Source organism: Triturus cristatus, chromosome 5_1 (genome assembly GCF_964204655.1).
Source record: "Triturus cristatus chromosome 5_1, aTriCri1.1, whole genome shotgun sequence".
Taxonomy (NCBI): domain Eukaryota; kingdom Metazoa; phylum Chordata; class Amphibia; order Caudata; family Salamandridae; genus Triturus; species Triturus cristatus.
Window position 1 is genome coordinate 925,013,545 of NC_140587.1, and position 15,680 is coordinate 925,029,224.

The following is a 15,680-nucleotide window of genomic DNA, read 5'->3' on the forward strand; positions in this document are numbered from 1 at the left end:
CAATTTGATATAGATGTGGAATTATATATTAATGTTAAAGTGCCTTGAACATCCATTAATGGTTGTAAGTTCTAACACTAAGTAACTAAATCTCTCATTTATTACAAGCATTTTCTTCTGTCTGATGTTTATCTCTATATTTCCTTTGAGCAGAAGCTGATAGAATGAGTAGATGAATTAATTTAATATAGATGATAAACTGTTATTTATTGCTAAACCACATAGAAAATACATTAATGGTTCTAAGTTTTAACACTAAGAATGAAAATCTCATTTGTATTGATTTTTTTGTGATATTTGTTTCTTCATGTCGATAATATATACATATACCTTATGGGTAAACAGCTGAAAATAAGCTTTCAAACTATCTGGGGTTCACTGACATTGGCAATTCTTCATATGCTTGTCCCCCAGCCCAGCACGAACAGCGGCCTGTTAGCTCAGTTGGTTAGAGCGTGGTGCTAATAACGCCAAGGTCACAGGTTCGATCCCTGTACAGGCCAAGTTTCTGTGTTAAAAAAAAGATGCTTTTTCTTGTGTCTCTTTGATAACTGTATATCTCTTTGGAGCAAGAGCTGCTAGAATCATTAGTTGAATCAATTTGATATAGATGTGGAATTATATATTAATGTTAAAGTGCCTTGAACATCCATTAATGGTTGTAAGTTCTAACACTAAGTAACTAAATCTCTCATTTATTACAAGCATTTTCTTCTGTCTGATGTTTATCTCTATATTTCCTTTGAGCAGGAGCTGATAGAATGAGTAGATGAATTAATTTAATATAGATGATGAACTGTTATTTATTGCTAAACCACATAGAACATACATTAATGGTTCTAAGTTTTAACACTAAGAATGAAAATCTCATTTGTATTGATTTTTTTGTGATATTTGTTTCTTCATGTCGATAATATATAAATATACCTTATGGGTAAACAGCTGAAAATAAGCTTTCAAACTATCTGGGGTTCACTGACATTGGCAATTCTTCATATGCTTGTCCCCCAGCCCAGCACAAACAGCGGCCTGTTAGCTCAGTTGGTTAGAGCGTGGTGCTAATAACGCCAAGGTCACAGGTTCCATCCCTGTACAGGCCAAGTTTCTGTGTTAAAAAAAAGATGCTTTTTCTTGTGTCTCTTTGTTAACTGTATATCTCTTTGGAGCAAGAGCTGCTAGAATGATTAGTTGAATCAATTTGATATAGATGTGGAATTATATATCAATGTTAAAGTGCCTTGAACATCCATTAATGGTTCAAAGTTCTAACACTAAGTAATTAATCTCCCATTTATTACAAGTAATTTAGGAAAGTCTAGTTTTGATTTTTTGATAATGCTTAAAGACACCATGAATGTAAACAGCTGAATATAAGATTTCCATCTATCTCGGGTTAACAATCAGTAGCACTTCATCATCTGTTATTTCTTCAGTAGTATGCTATAAATATAGTAAGCCTATTATCTGATTCTGTTAGAACATGAAGTTAAAAATGCCAAGAACATACTTTCTACCACTCTCCAAGCAAACACTTAACGCTGCTTTAATGTTGAAATAAATGCATTTTCTTCTGTATCTTGTTTAAATCTATATTTCCTTTGAGCAGAAGCTGATAGAATGAGTAGATGAATTAATTTAATATAGATGATGAACTGTTATTTATTGCTAAACCACATGGAAAATACATTAATGGTTCTAAGTTTTAACACTAAGAATGAAAATCTCATTTGTATTGATTTTTTTGTGATATTTGTTTCTTCATGTCGATAATATATAAATATACCTTATGGGTAAACAGCTGAAAATAAGCTTTCAAACTATCTGGGGTTCACTGACATTAGCAGTTCTTCATATGCTTGTCCCCCAGCCCAGCACGAACAGCGGCCTGTTAGCTCAGTTGGTTAGAGCGTGGTGCTAATAACGCCAAGGTCACAGGTTCGATCCCTGTACAGGCCAAGTTTCTGTGTTAAATAAAAGATGCTTTTTCTTGTGTCTCTTTGTTAACTGTATATCTCTTTGGAGCAAGAGCTGCTAGAATCATTAGTTGAATCAATTTGATATAGATGTGGAATTATATATTAATGTTAAAGTGCCTTGAACATCCATTAATGGTTGTAAGTTCTAACACTAAGTAACTAAATCTCTCATTTATTACAAGCATTTTCTTCTGTCTGATGTTTATCTCTATATTTCCTTTGAGCAGGAGCTGATAGAATGAGTAGATGAATTAATTTAATATAGATGATGAACTGTTATTTATTGCTAAACCACATAGAACATACATTAATGGTTCTAAGTTTTAACACTAAGAATGAAAATCTCATTTGTATTGATTTTTTTGTGATATTTGTTTCTTCATGTCGATAATATATAAATATACCTTATGGGTAAACAGCTGAAAATAAGCTTTCAAACTATCTGGGGTTCACTGACATTAGCAATTCTTCATATGCTTGTCCCCCAGCCCAGCACAACCAGCGGCCTGTTAGCTCAGTTGGTTAGAGCGTGGTGCTAATAACGCCAAGCTCACAGGTTCGATCCCTGTACAGGCCAAGTTTCTGTGTTAAAAAAAAGATGCTTTTTCTTGTGTCTCTTTGTTAACTGTATATCTCTTTGGAGCAAGAGCTGCTAGAATCATTAGTTGAATCAATTTGATATAGATGTGGAATTATATATTAATGTTAAAGTGCCTTGAACATCCATTAATGGTTGTAAGTTCTAACACTAAGTAACTAAATCTCTCATTTATTACAAGCATTTTCTTCTTTCTGATGTTTAGCTCTATATTTCCTTTGAGCAGGAGCTGATAGAATGAGTAGATGAATTAATTTAATATAGATGATGAACTGTTATTTATTGCTAAACCACATAGAACATACATTAATGGTTCTAAGTTTTAACACTAAGAATGAAAATCTCATTTGTATTGATTTTTTTGTGATATTTGTTTCTTCATGTCGATAATATATAAATATACCTTATGGGTAAACAGCTGAAAATAAGCTTTCAAACTATCTGGGGTTCACTGAAATTAGCAATTCTTCATATGCTTGTCCCCCAGCCCAGCACGAACGGCGGCCTGTTAGCACAGTTGGTTAGAGCGTGGTGCTAATAACGCCAAGGTCACAGGTTCGATCCCTGTACATGCCAAGTTTCTGTGTTAAATAAAAGATGCTTTTTCTTCTGTCTCTTTGTTATCTGTATATCTCTTTGGAGCAAGAGCTGCTAGAATCATTAGTTGAATCAATTTGATATAGATGTGGAATTATATATTAATGTTAAAGTGCCTTGAACATCCATTAATGGTTCAAAGTTCTAACACAAAGTAATTAATCTCCCATTTATTACAAGTAATTTAGGAAAGTCTAGTTTTGATTTTTTGATAATGCTTAAAGACACCATGAATGTAAACAGCTGAATATAAGATTTCCATCTATCTCGGGTTAACAATCAGTAGCACTTCATCATCTGTTATTTCTTCAGTAGTATGCTATAAATATAGTAAGCCTATTATCTGATTCTGTTAGAACATGAAGTTAAAAATGCCAAGAACATACTTTCTACCACTCTCCAAGCAAACACTTAACGCTGCTTTAATGTTGAAATAGATGCATTTTCTTCTGTATCTTGTTTAAATCTATATTTCCTTTGAGCAGAAGCTGATAGAATGAGTAGATGAATTAATTTAATATAGATTATGAACTGTTATTTATTGCTAAACCACATGGAAAATACATTAATGGTTCTAAGTTTTAACACTAAGATTGAAAATCTCATTTGTATTGATTTTTTTGTGATATTTGTTTCTTCATGTCGATAATATATAAATATACCTTATGGGTAAACAGCTGAAAATAAGCTTTCAAACTATCTGGGGTTCACTGACATTAGCAATTCTTCATATGCTTGTCCCCCAGCCCAGCACGAGCGGCGGCCTGTTAGCTCAGTTGGTTAGAGCGTGGTGCTAATAACGCCAAGGTCACAGGTTCGATCCCTGTACAGGCCAAGTTTCTGTGTTAAATAAAAGATGCTTTTTCTTCTGTCTCTTTGTTATCTGTATATCTCTTTGGAGCAAGAGCTGCTAGAATCATTAGTTGAATCAATTTGATATAGATGTGGAATTATATATTAATGTTAAACTGCCTTGAACATCCATTAATGGTTGTAAGTTCTAACACTAAGTAACTAAATCTCTCATTTATTACAAGCATTTTCTTCTGTCTGATGTTTATCTCTATATTTCCTTTGAGCAGGAGCTGATAGAATGAGTAGATGAATTAATTTAATATAGATGATGAACTGTTATTTATTGCTAAACCACATAGAACATACATTAATGGTTCTAAGTTTTAACACTAAGAATGAAAATCTCATTTGTATTGATTTTTTTGTGATATTTGTTTCTTCATGTCGATAATATATAAATATACCTTATGGGTAAACAGCTGAAAATAAGCTTTCAATCTATCTGGGGTTCACTGACATTAGCAGTTCTGCATATGCTTGTCCCCCAGCCCAGCACGAACGGCGGCCTGTTAGCTCAGTTGGTTAGAGCGTGGTGCTAATAACGCCAAGGTCACAGGTTCCATCCCTGTACAGGCCAAGTTTCTGTGTTAAAAAAAAGATGCTTTTTCTTGTGTCTCTTTGTTAACTGTATATCTCTTTGGAGCAAGAGCTGCTCGTAGTTGAATCAATTTGATATAGATGTGGAATTATATATTAATGTTAAAGTGCCTTGAACATCCATTAATGGTTGTAAGTTCTAACACTAAGTAACTAAATCTCTCATTTATTACAAGCATTTTCTTCTGTCTGATGTTTATCTCTATATTTCCTTTGAGCAGGAGCTGATAGAATGAGTAGATGAATTAATTTAATATAGATGATGAACTGTTATTTATTGCTAAACCACATAGAACATACATTAATGGTTCTAAGTTTTAACACTAAGAATGAAAATCTCATTTGTATTGATTTTTTTGTGATATTTGTTTCTTCATGTCGATAATATATAAATATACCTTATGGGTAAACAGCTGAAAATAAGCTTTCAAACTATCTGGGGTTCACTGACATTGCAATTCTTCATATGCTTGTCCCCCAGCCCAGCACAAACAGCGGCCTGTTAGCTCAGTTGGTTAGAGCGTGGTGCTAATAACGCCAAGGTCACAGGTTCGATCCCTGTACAGGCCAAGTTTCTGTGTTAAAAAAAAGATGCTTTTTCTTGTGTCTCTTTGTTAACTGTATATCTCTTTGGAGCAAGAGCTGCTAGAATGATTAGTTGAATCAATTTGATATAGATGTGGAATTATATATCAATGTTAAAGTGCCTTGAACATCCATTAATGGTTCAAAGTTCTAACACTAAGTAATTAATCTCCCATTTATTACAAGTAATTTAGGAAAGTCTAGTTTTGATTTTTTGATAATGCTTAAAGACACCATGAATGTAAACAGCTGAATATAAGATTTCCATCTATCTCGGGTTAACAATCAGTAGCACTTCATCATCTGTTATTTCTTCAGTAGTATGCTATAAATATAGTAAGCCTATTATCTGATTCTGTTAGAACATGAAGGTAAAAATGCCAAGAACATACTTTCTACCACTCTCCAAGCAAACACTTAACGCTGCTTTAATGTTGAAATAAATGCATTTTCTTCTGTATCTTGTTTAAATCTATATTTCCTTTGAGCAGAAGCTGATAGAATGAGTAGATGAATTAATTTAATATAGATGATGAACTGTTATTTATTGCTAAACCACATGGAAAATACATTAATGGTTCTAAGTTTTAACACTAAGAATGAAAATCTCATTTGTATTGATTTTTTTGTGATATTTGTTTCTTCATGTCGATAATATATAAATATACCTTATGGGTAAACAGCTGAAAATAAGCTTTCAAACTATCTGGGGTTCACTGACATTGGCAGTTCTTCATATGCTTGTCCCCCAGCCCAGCACGAACAGCGGCCTGTTAGCTCAGTTGGTTAGAGCGTGGTGCTAATAACGCCAAGGTCACAGGTTCCATCCCTGTACAGGCCAAGTTTCTGTGTTAAAAAAAAGATGCTTTTTCTTGTGTCTCTTTGTTAACTGTATATCTCTTTGGAGCAAGAGCTGCTCGTAGTTGAATCAATTTGATATAGATGTGGAATTATATATTAATGTTAAAGTGCCTTGAACATCCATTAATGGTTGTAAGTTCTAACACTAAGTAACTAAATCTCTCATTTATTACAAGCATTTTCTTCTGTCTGATGTTTATCTCTATATTTCCTTTGAGCAGGAGCTGATAGAATGAGTAGATGAATTAATTTAATATAGATGATGAACTGTTATTTATTGCTAAACCACATAGAACATACATTAATGGTTCTAAGTTTTAACACTAAGAATGAAAATCTCATTTGTATTGATTTTTTTGTGATATTTGTTTCTTCATGTCGATAATATATAAATATACCTTATGGGTAAACAGCTGAAAATAAGCTTTCAAACTATCTGGGGTTCACTGACATTGCAATTCTTCATATGCTTGTCCCCCAGCCCAGCACAAACAGCGGCCTGTTAGCTCAGTTGGTTAGAGCGTGGTGCTAATAACGCCAAGGTCACAGGTTCGATCCCTGTACAGGCCAAGTTTCTGTGTTAAAAAATAGATGCTTTTTCTTGTGTCTCTTTGTTAACTGTATATCTCTTTGGAGCAAGAGCTGCTAGAATCATTAGTTGAATCAATTTGATATAGATGTGGAATTATATATTAATGTTAAAGTGCCTTGAACATCCATTAATGGTTGTAAGTTCTAACACTAAGTAACTAAATCTCTCATTTATTACAAGCATTTTCTTCTGTCTGATGTTTAGCTCTATATTTCCTTTGAGCAGGAGCTGATAGAATGAGTAGATGAATTAATTTATTATAGATGATGAACTGTTATTTATTGCTAAACCACATAGAACATACATTAATGGTTCTAAGTTTTAACACTAAGAATGAAAATCTCATTTGTATTGATTTTTTTGTGATATTTGTTTCTTCATGTCGATAATATATAAATATACCTTATGGGTAAACAGCTGAAAATAAGCTTTCAAACTATCTGGGGTTCACTGACATTAGCAATTCTTCATATGCTTGTCCCCCAGCCCAGCACGAACAACGGCCTGTTAGCACAGTTGGTTAGAGCGTGGTGCTAATAACGCCAAGGTCACAGGTTCGATCCCTGTACAGGCCATGTTTCTGTGTTAAATAAAAGATGCTTTTTCTTCTGTCTCTTTGTTATCTGTATATCTCTTTGGAGCAAGAGCTGCTAGAATCATTAGTTGAATCAAATTGATATAGATGTGGAATTATATATTAATGTTAAAGTGCCTTGAACATCCATTAATGGTTCAAAGTTCTAACACTAAGTAATTAATCTCCCATTTATTACAAGTAATTTAGGAAAGTCTAGTTTTGATTTTTTGATAATGCTTAAAGACACCATGAATGTAAACAGCTGAATATAAGATTTCCATCTATCTCGAGTTAACAATCAGTAGCACTTCATCATCTGTTATTTCTTCAGTAGTATGCTATAAATATAGTAAGCCTATTATCTGATTCTGTTAGAACATGAAGTTAAAAATGCCAAGAACATACTTTCTACCACTCTCCAAGCAAACACTTAACGCTGCTTTAATGTTGAAATAGATGCATTTTCTTCTGTATCTTGTTTAAATCTATATTTCCTTTGAGCAGAAGCTGATAGAATGAGTAGATGAATTAATTTAATATAGATTATGAACTGTTATTTATTGCTAAACCACATGGAAAATACATTAATGGTTCTAAGTTTTAACACTAAGATTGAAAATCTCATTTGTATTGATTTTTTTGTGATATTTGTTTCTTCATGTCGATAATATATAAATATACCTTATGGGTAAACAGCTGAAAATAAGCTTTCAAACTATCTGGGGTTCACTGACATTAGCAATTCTTCATATGCTTGTCCCCCAGCCCAGCACGAGCGGCGGCCTGTTAGCTCAGTTGGTTAGAGCGTGGTGCTAATAACGCCAAGGTCACAGGTTCGATCCCTGTACAGGCCAAGTTTCTGTGTTAAATAAAAGATGCTTTTTCTTCTGTCTCTTTGTTATCTGTATATCTCTTTGGAGCAAGAGCTGCTAGAATCATTAGTTGAATCAATTTGATATAGATGTGGAATTATATATTAATGTTAAAGTGCCTTGAACATCCATTAATGGTTGTAAGTTCTAACACTAAGTAACTAAATCTCTCATTTATTACAAGCATTTTCTTCTGTCTGATGTTTATCTCTATATTTCCTTTGAGCAGAAGCTGATAGAATGAGTAGATGAATTAATTTAATATAGATGATAAACTGTTATTTATTGCTAAACCACATAGAAAATACATTAATGGTTCTAAGTTTTAACACTAAGAATGAAAATCTCATTTGTATTGATTTTTTTGTGATATTTGTTTCTTCATGTCGATAATATATACATATACCTTATGGGTAAACAGCTGAAAATAAGCTTTCAAACTATCTGGGGTTCACTGACATTAGCAATTCTTCATATGCTTGTCCCCCAGCCCAGCACAAACAGCGGCCTGTTAGCTCAGTTGGTTAGAGCGTGGTGCTAATAACGCCAAGGTCACAGGTTCGATCCCTGTACAGGCCAAGTTTCTGTGTTAAAAAAAAGATGCTTTTTCTTGTGTCTCTTTGATAACTGTATATCTCTTTGGAGCAAGAGCTGCTAGAATCATTAGTTGAATCAATTTGATATAGATGTGGAATTATATATTAATGTTAAAGTGCCTTGAACATCCATTAATGGTTGTAAGTTCTAACACTAAGTAACTAAATCTCTCATATTATTACAAGCATTTTCTTCTGTCTGATGTTTATCTCTATATTTCCTTTGAGCAGGAGCTGATAGAATGAGTAGATGAATTAATTTAATATAGATGATGAACTGTTATTTATTGCTAAACCACATAGAACATACATTAATGGTTCTAAGTTTTAACACTAAGAATGAAAATCTCATTTGTATTGATTTTTTTGTGATATTTGTTTCTTCATGTCGATAATATATAAATATACCTTATGGGTAAACAGCTGAAAATAAGCTTTCAAACTATCTGGGGTTCACTGACATTGGCAATTCTTCATATGCTTGTCCCCCAGCCCAGCACAAACAGCGGCCTGTTAGCTCAGTTGGTTAGAGCGTGGTGCTAATAACGCCAAGGTCACAGGTTCGATCCCTGTACAGGCCAAGTTTCTGTGTTAAAAAAAAGATGCTTTTTCTTGTGTCTCTTTGTTAACTGTATATCTCTTTGGAGCAAGAGCTGCTAGAATGATTAGTTGAATCAATTTGATATAGATGTGGAATTATATATCAATGTTAAAGTGCCTTGAACATCCATTAATGGTTCAAAGTTCTAACACTAAGTAATTAATCTCCCATTTATTACAAGTAATTTAGGAAAGTCTAGTTTTGATTTTTTGATAATGCTTAAAGACACCATGAATGTAAACAGCTGAATATAAGATTTCCATCTATCTCGGGTTAACAATCAGTAGCACTTCATCATCTGTTATTTCTTCAGTAGTATGCTATAAATATAGTAAGCCTATTATCTGATTCTGTTAGAACATGAAGTTAAAAATGCCAAGAACATACTTTCTACCACTCTCCAAGCAAACACTTAACGCTGCTTTAATGTTGAAATAAATGCATTTTCTTCTGTATCTTGTTTAAATCTATATTTCCTTTGAGCAGAAGCTGATAGAATGAGTAGATGAATTAATTTAATATAGATGATGAACTGTTATTTATTGCTAAACCACATGGAAAATACATTAATGGTTCTAAGTTTTAACACTAAGAATGAAAATCTCATTTGTATTGATTTTTTTGTGATATTTGTTTCTTCATGTCGATAATATATAAATATACCTTATGGGTAAACAGCTGAAAATAAGCTTTCAAACTATCTGGGGTTCACTGACATTAGCAGTTCTTCATATGCTTGTCCCCCAGCCCAGCACGAACAGCGGCCTGTTAGCTCAGTTGGTTAGAGCGTGGTGCTAATAACGCCAAGGTCACAGGTTCGATCCCTGTACAGGCCAAGTTTCTGTGTTAAATAAAAGATGCTTTTTCTTGTGTCTCTTTGTTAACTGTATATCTCTTTGGAGCAAGAGCTGCTAGAATCATTAGTTGAATCAATTTGATATAGATGTGGAATTATATATTAATGTTAAAGTGCCTTGAACATCCATTAATGGTTGTAAGTTCTAACACTAAGTAACTAAATCTCTCATTTATTACAAGCATTTTCTTCTGTCTGATGTTTATCTCTATATTTCCTTTGAGCAGGAGCTGATAGAATGAGTAGATGAATTAATTTAATATAGATGATGAACTGTTATTTATTGCTAAACCACATAGAACATACATTAATGGTTCTAAGTTTTAACACTAAGAATGAAAATCTCATTTGTATTGATTTTTTTGTGATATTTGTTTCTTCATGTCGATAATATATAAATATACCTTATGGGTAAACAGCTGAAAATAAGCTTTCAAACTATCTGGGGTTCACTGACATTAGCAATTCTTCATATGCTTGTCCCCCAGCCCAGCACAAACAGCGGCCTGTTAGCTCAGTTGGTTAGAGCGTGGTGCTAATAACGCCAAGCTCACAGGTTCGATCCCTGTACAGGCCAAGTTTCTGTGTTAAAAAAAAGATGCTTTTTCTTGTGTCTCTTTGTTAACTGTATATCTCTTTGGAGCAAGAGCTGCTAGAATCATTAGTTGAATCAATTTGATATAGATGTGGAATTATATATTAATGTTAAAGTGCCTTGAACATCCATTAATGGTTGTAAGTTCTAACACTAAGTAACTAAATCTCTCATTTATTACAAGCATTTTCTTCTTTCTGATGTTTAGCTCTATATTTCCTTTGAGCAGGAGCTGATAGAATGAGTAGATGAATTAATTTAATATAGATGATGAACTGTTATTTATTGCTAAACCACATAGAACATACATTAATGGTTCTAAGTTTTAACACTAAGAATGAAAATCTCATTTGTATTGATTTTTTTGTGATATTTGTTTCTTCATGTCGATAATATATAAATATACCTTATGGGTAAACAGCTGAAAATAAGCTTTCAAACTATCTGGGGTTCACTGACATTAGCAATTCTTCATATGCTTGTCCCCCAGCCCAGCACGAACGGCGGCCTGTTAGCACAGTTGGTTAGAGCGTGGTGCTAATAACGCCAAGGTCACAGGTTCGATCCCTGTACATGCCAAGTTTCTGTGTTAAATAAAAGGTTATTTATTGTTATTTATTACTAAACCACATGGAAAATACATTAATGGTTCTAAGTTTTAACACTAAGAATGAAAATCTCATTTGTATTGATTTTTTTGTGATATTTGTTTCTTCATGTCGATAATATATAAATATACCTTATGGGTAAACAGCTGAAAATAAGCTTTCAATCTATCTGGGGTTCACTGACATTAGCAGTTCTGCATATGCTTGTCCCCCAGCCCAGCACGAACGGCGGCCTGTTAGCTCAGTTGGTTAGAGTGTGGTGCTAATAACGCCAAGGTCACAGGTTCCATCCCTGTACAGGCCAAGTTTCTGTGTTAAAAAAAAGATGCTTTTTCTTGTGTCTCTTTGTTAACTGTATATCTCTTTGGAGCAAGAGCTGCTAGTAGTTGAATCAATTTGATATAGATGTGGAATTATATATTAATGTTAAAGTGCCTTGAACATCCATTAATGGTTGTAAGTTCTAACACTAAGTAACTAAATCTCTCATTTATTACAAGCATTTTCTTCTGTCTGATGTTTATCTCTATATTTCCTTTGAGCAGGAGCTGATAGAATGAGTAGATGAATTAATTTAATATAGATGATGAACTGTTATTTATTGCTAAACCACATAGAACATACATTAATGGTTCTAAGTTTTAACACTAAGAATGAAAATCTCATTTGTATTGATTTTTTTGTGATATTTGTTTCTTCATGTCGATAATATATAAATATACCTTATGGGTAAACAGCTGAAAATAAGCTTTCAAACTATCTGGGGTTCACTGACATTAGCAATTCTTCATATGCTTGTCCCCCAGCCCAGCACAAACAGCGGCCTGTTAGCTCAGTTGGTTACAGCGTGGTGCTAATAACGCCAAGGTCACAGGTTCGATCCCTGTACAGGCCAAGTTTCTGTGTTAAAAAATAGATGCTTTTTCTTGTGTCTCTTTGTTAACTGTATATCTCTTTGGAGCAAGAGCTGCTAGAATCATTAGTTGAATCAATTTGATATAGATGTGGAATTATATATTAATGTTAAAGTGCCTTGAACATCCATTAATGGTTGTAAGTTCTAACACTAAGTAACTAAATCTCTCATTTATTACAAGCATTTTCTTCTGTCTGATGTTTAGCTCTATATTTCCTTTGAGCAGGAGCTGATAGAATGAGTAGATGAATTAATTTAATATAGATGATGAACTGTTATTTATTGCTAAACCACATAGAACATACATTAATGGTTCTAAGTTTTAACACTAAGAATGAAAATCTCATTTGTATTGATTTTTTTGTGATATTTGTTTCTTCATGTCGATAATATATAAATATACCTTATGGGTAAACAGCTGAAAATAAGCTTTCAAACTATCTGCGGTTCACTGACATTAGCAATTCTTCATATGCTTGTCCCCCAGCCCAGCACGAACAACGGCCTGTTAGCACAGTTGGTTAGAGCGTGGTGCTAATAACGCCAAGGTCACAGGTTCGATCCCTGTACAGGCCATGTTTCTGTGTTAAATAAAAGATGCTTTTTCTTCTGTCTCTTTGTTATCTGTATATCTCTTTGGAGCAAGAGCTGCTAGAATCATTAGTTGAATCAATTTGATATAGATGTGGAATTATATATTAATGTTAAAGTGCCTTGAACATCCATTAATGGTTCAAAGTTCTAACACTAAGTAATTAATCTCCCATTTATTACAAGTAATTTAGGAAAGTCTAGTTTTGATTTTTTGATAATGCTTAAAGACACCATGAATGTAAACAGCTGAATATAAGATTTCCATCTATCTCGAGTTAACAATCAGTAGCACTTCATCATCTGTTATTTCTTCAGTAGTATGCTATAAATATAGTAAGCCTATTATCTGATTCTGTTAGAACATGAAGTTAAAAATGCCAAGAACATACTTTCTACCACTCTCCAAGCAAACACTTAACGCTGCTTTAATGTTGAAATAGATGCATTTTCTTCTGTATCTTGTTTAAATCTATATTTCCTTTGAGCAGAAGCTGATAAAATGAGTAGATGAATTAATTTAATATAGATTATGAACTGTTATTTATTGCTAAACCACATGGAAAATACATTAATGGTTCTAAGTTTTAACACTAAGATTGAAAATCTCATTTGTATTGATTTTTTTGTGATATTTGTTTCTTCATGTCGATAATATATAAATATACCTTATGGGTAAACAGCTGAAAATAAGCTTTCAAACTATCTGGGGTTCACTGACATTAGCAATTCTTCATATGCTTGTCCCCCAGGCCAGCACGAGCGGCGGCCTGTTAGCTCAGTTGGTTAGAGCGTGGTGCTAATAACGCCAAGGTCACAGGTTCGATCCCTGTACAGGCCAAGTTTCTGTGTTAAATAAAAGATGCTTTTTCTTCTGTCTCTTTGTTATCTGTATATCTCTTTGGAGCAAGAGCTGCTAGAATCATTAGTTGAATCAATTTGATATAGATGTGGAATTATATATTAATGTTAAAGTGCCTTGAACATCCATTAATGGTTGTAAGTTCTAACACTAAGTAACTAAATCTCTCATTTATTCCAAGCATTTTCTTCTGTCTGATGTTTATCTCTATATTTCCTTTGAGCAGGAGCTGATAGAATAAGTAGATGAATTAATTTAATATAGATGATGAACTGTTATTTATTGCTAAACCACATAGAACATACATTAATGGTTCTAAGTTTTAACACTAAGAATGAAAATCTCATTTGTATTGATTTTTTTGTGATATTTGTTTCTTCATGTCGATAATATATAAATATACCTTATGGGTAAACAGCTGAAAATAAGCTTTCAAACTATCTGGGGTTCACTGACATTAGCAGTTCTGCATATGCTTGTCCCCCAGCACAGCACGAACGGCGGCCTGTTAGCTCAGTTGGTTAGAGCGTGGTGCTAATAACGCCAAGGTCACAGGTTCGATCCCTGTACAGGCCAAGTCTCTGTGTTAAAAAAAAGATGCTTTTTCTTGTGTCTCTTTGTTAACTGTATATCTCTTTGGAGCAAGAGCTGCTAGTAGTTGAATCAATTTGATATAGATGTGGAATTATATATTAATGTTAAAGTGCCTTGAACATCCATTAATGGTTGTAAGTTCTAACACTAAGTAACTAAATCTCTCATTTATTACAAGCATTTTCTTCTGTCTGATGTTTATCTCTATATTTCCTTTGAGCAGGAGCTGATAGAATGAGTAGATGAATTAATTTAATATAGATGATGAACTGTTATTTATTGCTAAACCACATGGAAAATACATTAATGGTTCTAAGTTTTAACACTAAGATTGAAAATCTCATTTGTATTGATTTTTTTGTGATATTTGTTTCTTCATGTCGATAATATATAAATATACCTTATGGGTAAACAGCTGAAAATAAGCTTTCAAACTATCTGGGGTTCACTGACATTAGCAATTCTTCATATGCTTGTCCCCCAGCCCAGCACGAACGGCGGCCTGTTAGCTCAGTTGGTTAGAGCGTGGTGCTAATAACGCCAAGGTCACAGGTTCGATCCCTGTACAGGCCAAGTTTCTGTGTTCAATAAAAGATGCTTTTTCTTGTGTCTCTTTGTTATCTGTATATCTCTTTGGAGCAAGAGCTGCTAGAATGATTAGTTGAATCAATGTGATATAGATGTGGAATTATATATTAATGTTAAAGTGCCTTGAACATCCATTAATGGTTCAAAGTTCTAACACTAAGTAATTAATCTCCCATTTATTACAAGTAATTTAGGAAAGTCTAGTTTTGATTTTTTGATAATGCTTAAAGACACCATGAATGTAAACAGCTGAATATAAGATTTCCATCTATCTCTGGTTAACAATCAGTAGCACTTCATCATCTGTTATTTCTTCACTAGTATGCTATAAAAATAGTAAGCCTATTATCTGATTCTGTTAGAACATGAAGTTAAAAATGCCAAGAACATACTTTCTACCACTCTCCAAGCAAACACTTAACGCTGCTTTAATGTTGAAATAAATGCATTTTCTTCTGTATCTTGTTTAAATCTATATTTCCTTTGAGCAGAAGCTGATAGAATGAGTAGATGAATTAATTTAATATAGATGATGAACTGTTATTTATTACTAAACCACATGGAAAATACATTAATGGTTCTAAGTTTTAACACTAAGAATGAAAATCTCATTTGTATTGATTTTTTTGTGATATTTGTTTCTTCATGTCGATAATATATAAATATACCTTATGGGTAAACAGCTGAAAATAAGCTTTCAAACTATCTGGGGTTCACTGACATTACCACTTCTTCATATGCTTGTCCCCCAGCCCAGCACGAA

At 33.3% G+C, this 15,680-nt stretch overlaps 12 non-coding genes across 12 annotated transcripts; all 12 read left to right on the forward strand.

The window, feature by feature from the left end:
- Window positions 1-429: 429 nt before the first annotated feature.
- Window positions 430-503, forward strand: TRNAI-AAU (transfer RNA isoleucine (anticodon AAU)). The gene has a single exon. It is a non-coding gene; the product is annotated as a tRNA-Ile (tRNA).
- Window positions 504-1,882: 1,379 nt separating this feature from the next.
- Window positions 1,883-1,956, forward strand: TRNAI-AAU (transfer RNA isoleucine (anticodon AAU)). The gene has a single exon. It is a non-coding gene; the product is annotated as a tRNA-Ile (tRNA).
- A 1,976-nt stretch (window positions 1,957-3,932) lies between these two features.
- TRNAI-AAU (transfer RNA isoleucine (anticodon AAU)) lies at window positions 3,933-4,006 on the forward strand. Its single transcript has one exon. It is a non-coding gene; the product is annotated as a tRNA-Ile (tRNA).
- A 1,113-nt stretch (window positions 4,007-5,119) lies between these two features.
- On the forward strand, window positions 5,120-5,193 carry TRNAI-AAU (transfer RNA isoleucine (anticodon AAU)). The gene has a single exon. It is a non-coding gene; the product is annotated as a tRNA-Ile (tRNA).
- Window positions 5,194-6,565: 1,372 nt separating this feature from the next.
- Window positions 6,566-6,639, forward strand: TRNAI-AAU (transfer RNA isoleucine (anticodon AAU)). Its single transcript has one exon. It is a non-coding gene; the product is annotated as a tRNA-Ile (tRNA).
- Window positions 6,640-8,018: 1,379 nt separating this feature from the next.
- TRNAI-AAU (transfer RNA isoleucine (anticodon AAU)) lies at window positions 8,019-8,092 on the forward strand. The gene has a single exon. It is a non-coding gene; the product is annotated as a tRNA-Ile (tRNA).
- A 523-nt stretch (window positions 8,093-8,615) lies between these two features.
- TRNAI-AAU (transfer RNA isoleucine (anticodon AAU)) lies at window positions 8,616-8,689 on the forward strand. The gene has a single exon. It is a non-coding gene; the product is annotated as a tRNA-Ile (tRNA).
- Window positions 8,690-9,213: 524 nt separating this feature from the next.
- TRNAI-AAU (transfer RNA isoleucine (anticodon AAU)) lies at window positions 9,214-9,287 on the forward strand. The gene has a single exon. It is a non-coding gene; the product is annotated as a tRNA-Ile (tRNA).
- Window positions 9,288-10,069: 782 nt separating this feature from the next.
- On the forward strand, window positions 10,070-10,143 carry TRNAI-AAU (transfer RNA isoleucine (anticodon AAU)). Its single transcript has one exon. It is a non-coding gene; the product is annotated as a tRNA-Ile (tRNA).
- Window positions 10,144-13,640: 3,497 nt separating this feature from the next.
- TRNAI-AAU (transfer RNA isoleucine (anticodon AAU)) lies at window positions 13,641-13,714 on the forward strand. Its single transcript has one exon. It is a non-coding gene; the product is annotated as a tRNA-Ile (tRNA).
- A 523-nt stretch (window positions 13,715-14,237) lies between these two features.
- Window positions 14,238-14,311, forward strand: TRNAI-AAU (transfer RNA isoleucine (anticodon AAU)). Its single transcript has one exon. It is a non-coding gene; the product is annotated as a tRNA-Ile (tRNA).
- A 517-nt stretch (window positions 14,312-14,828) lies between these two features.
- TRNAI-AAU (transfer RNA isoleucine (anticodon AAU)) lies at window positions 14,829-14,902 on the forward strand. Its single transcript has one exon. It is a non-coding gene; the product is annotated as a tRNA-Ile (tRNA).
- The last annotated feature ends 778 nt before the right edge of the window (window positions 14,903-15,680 follow it).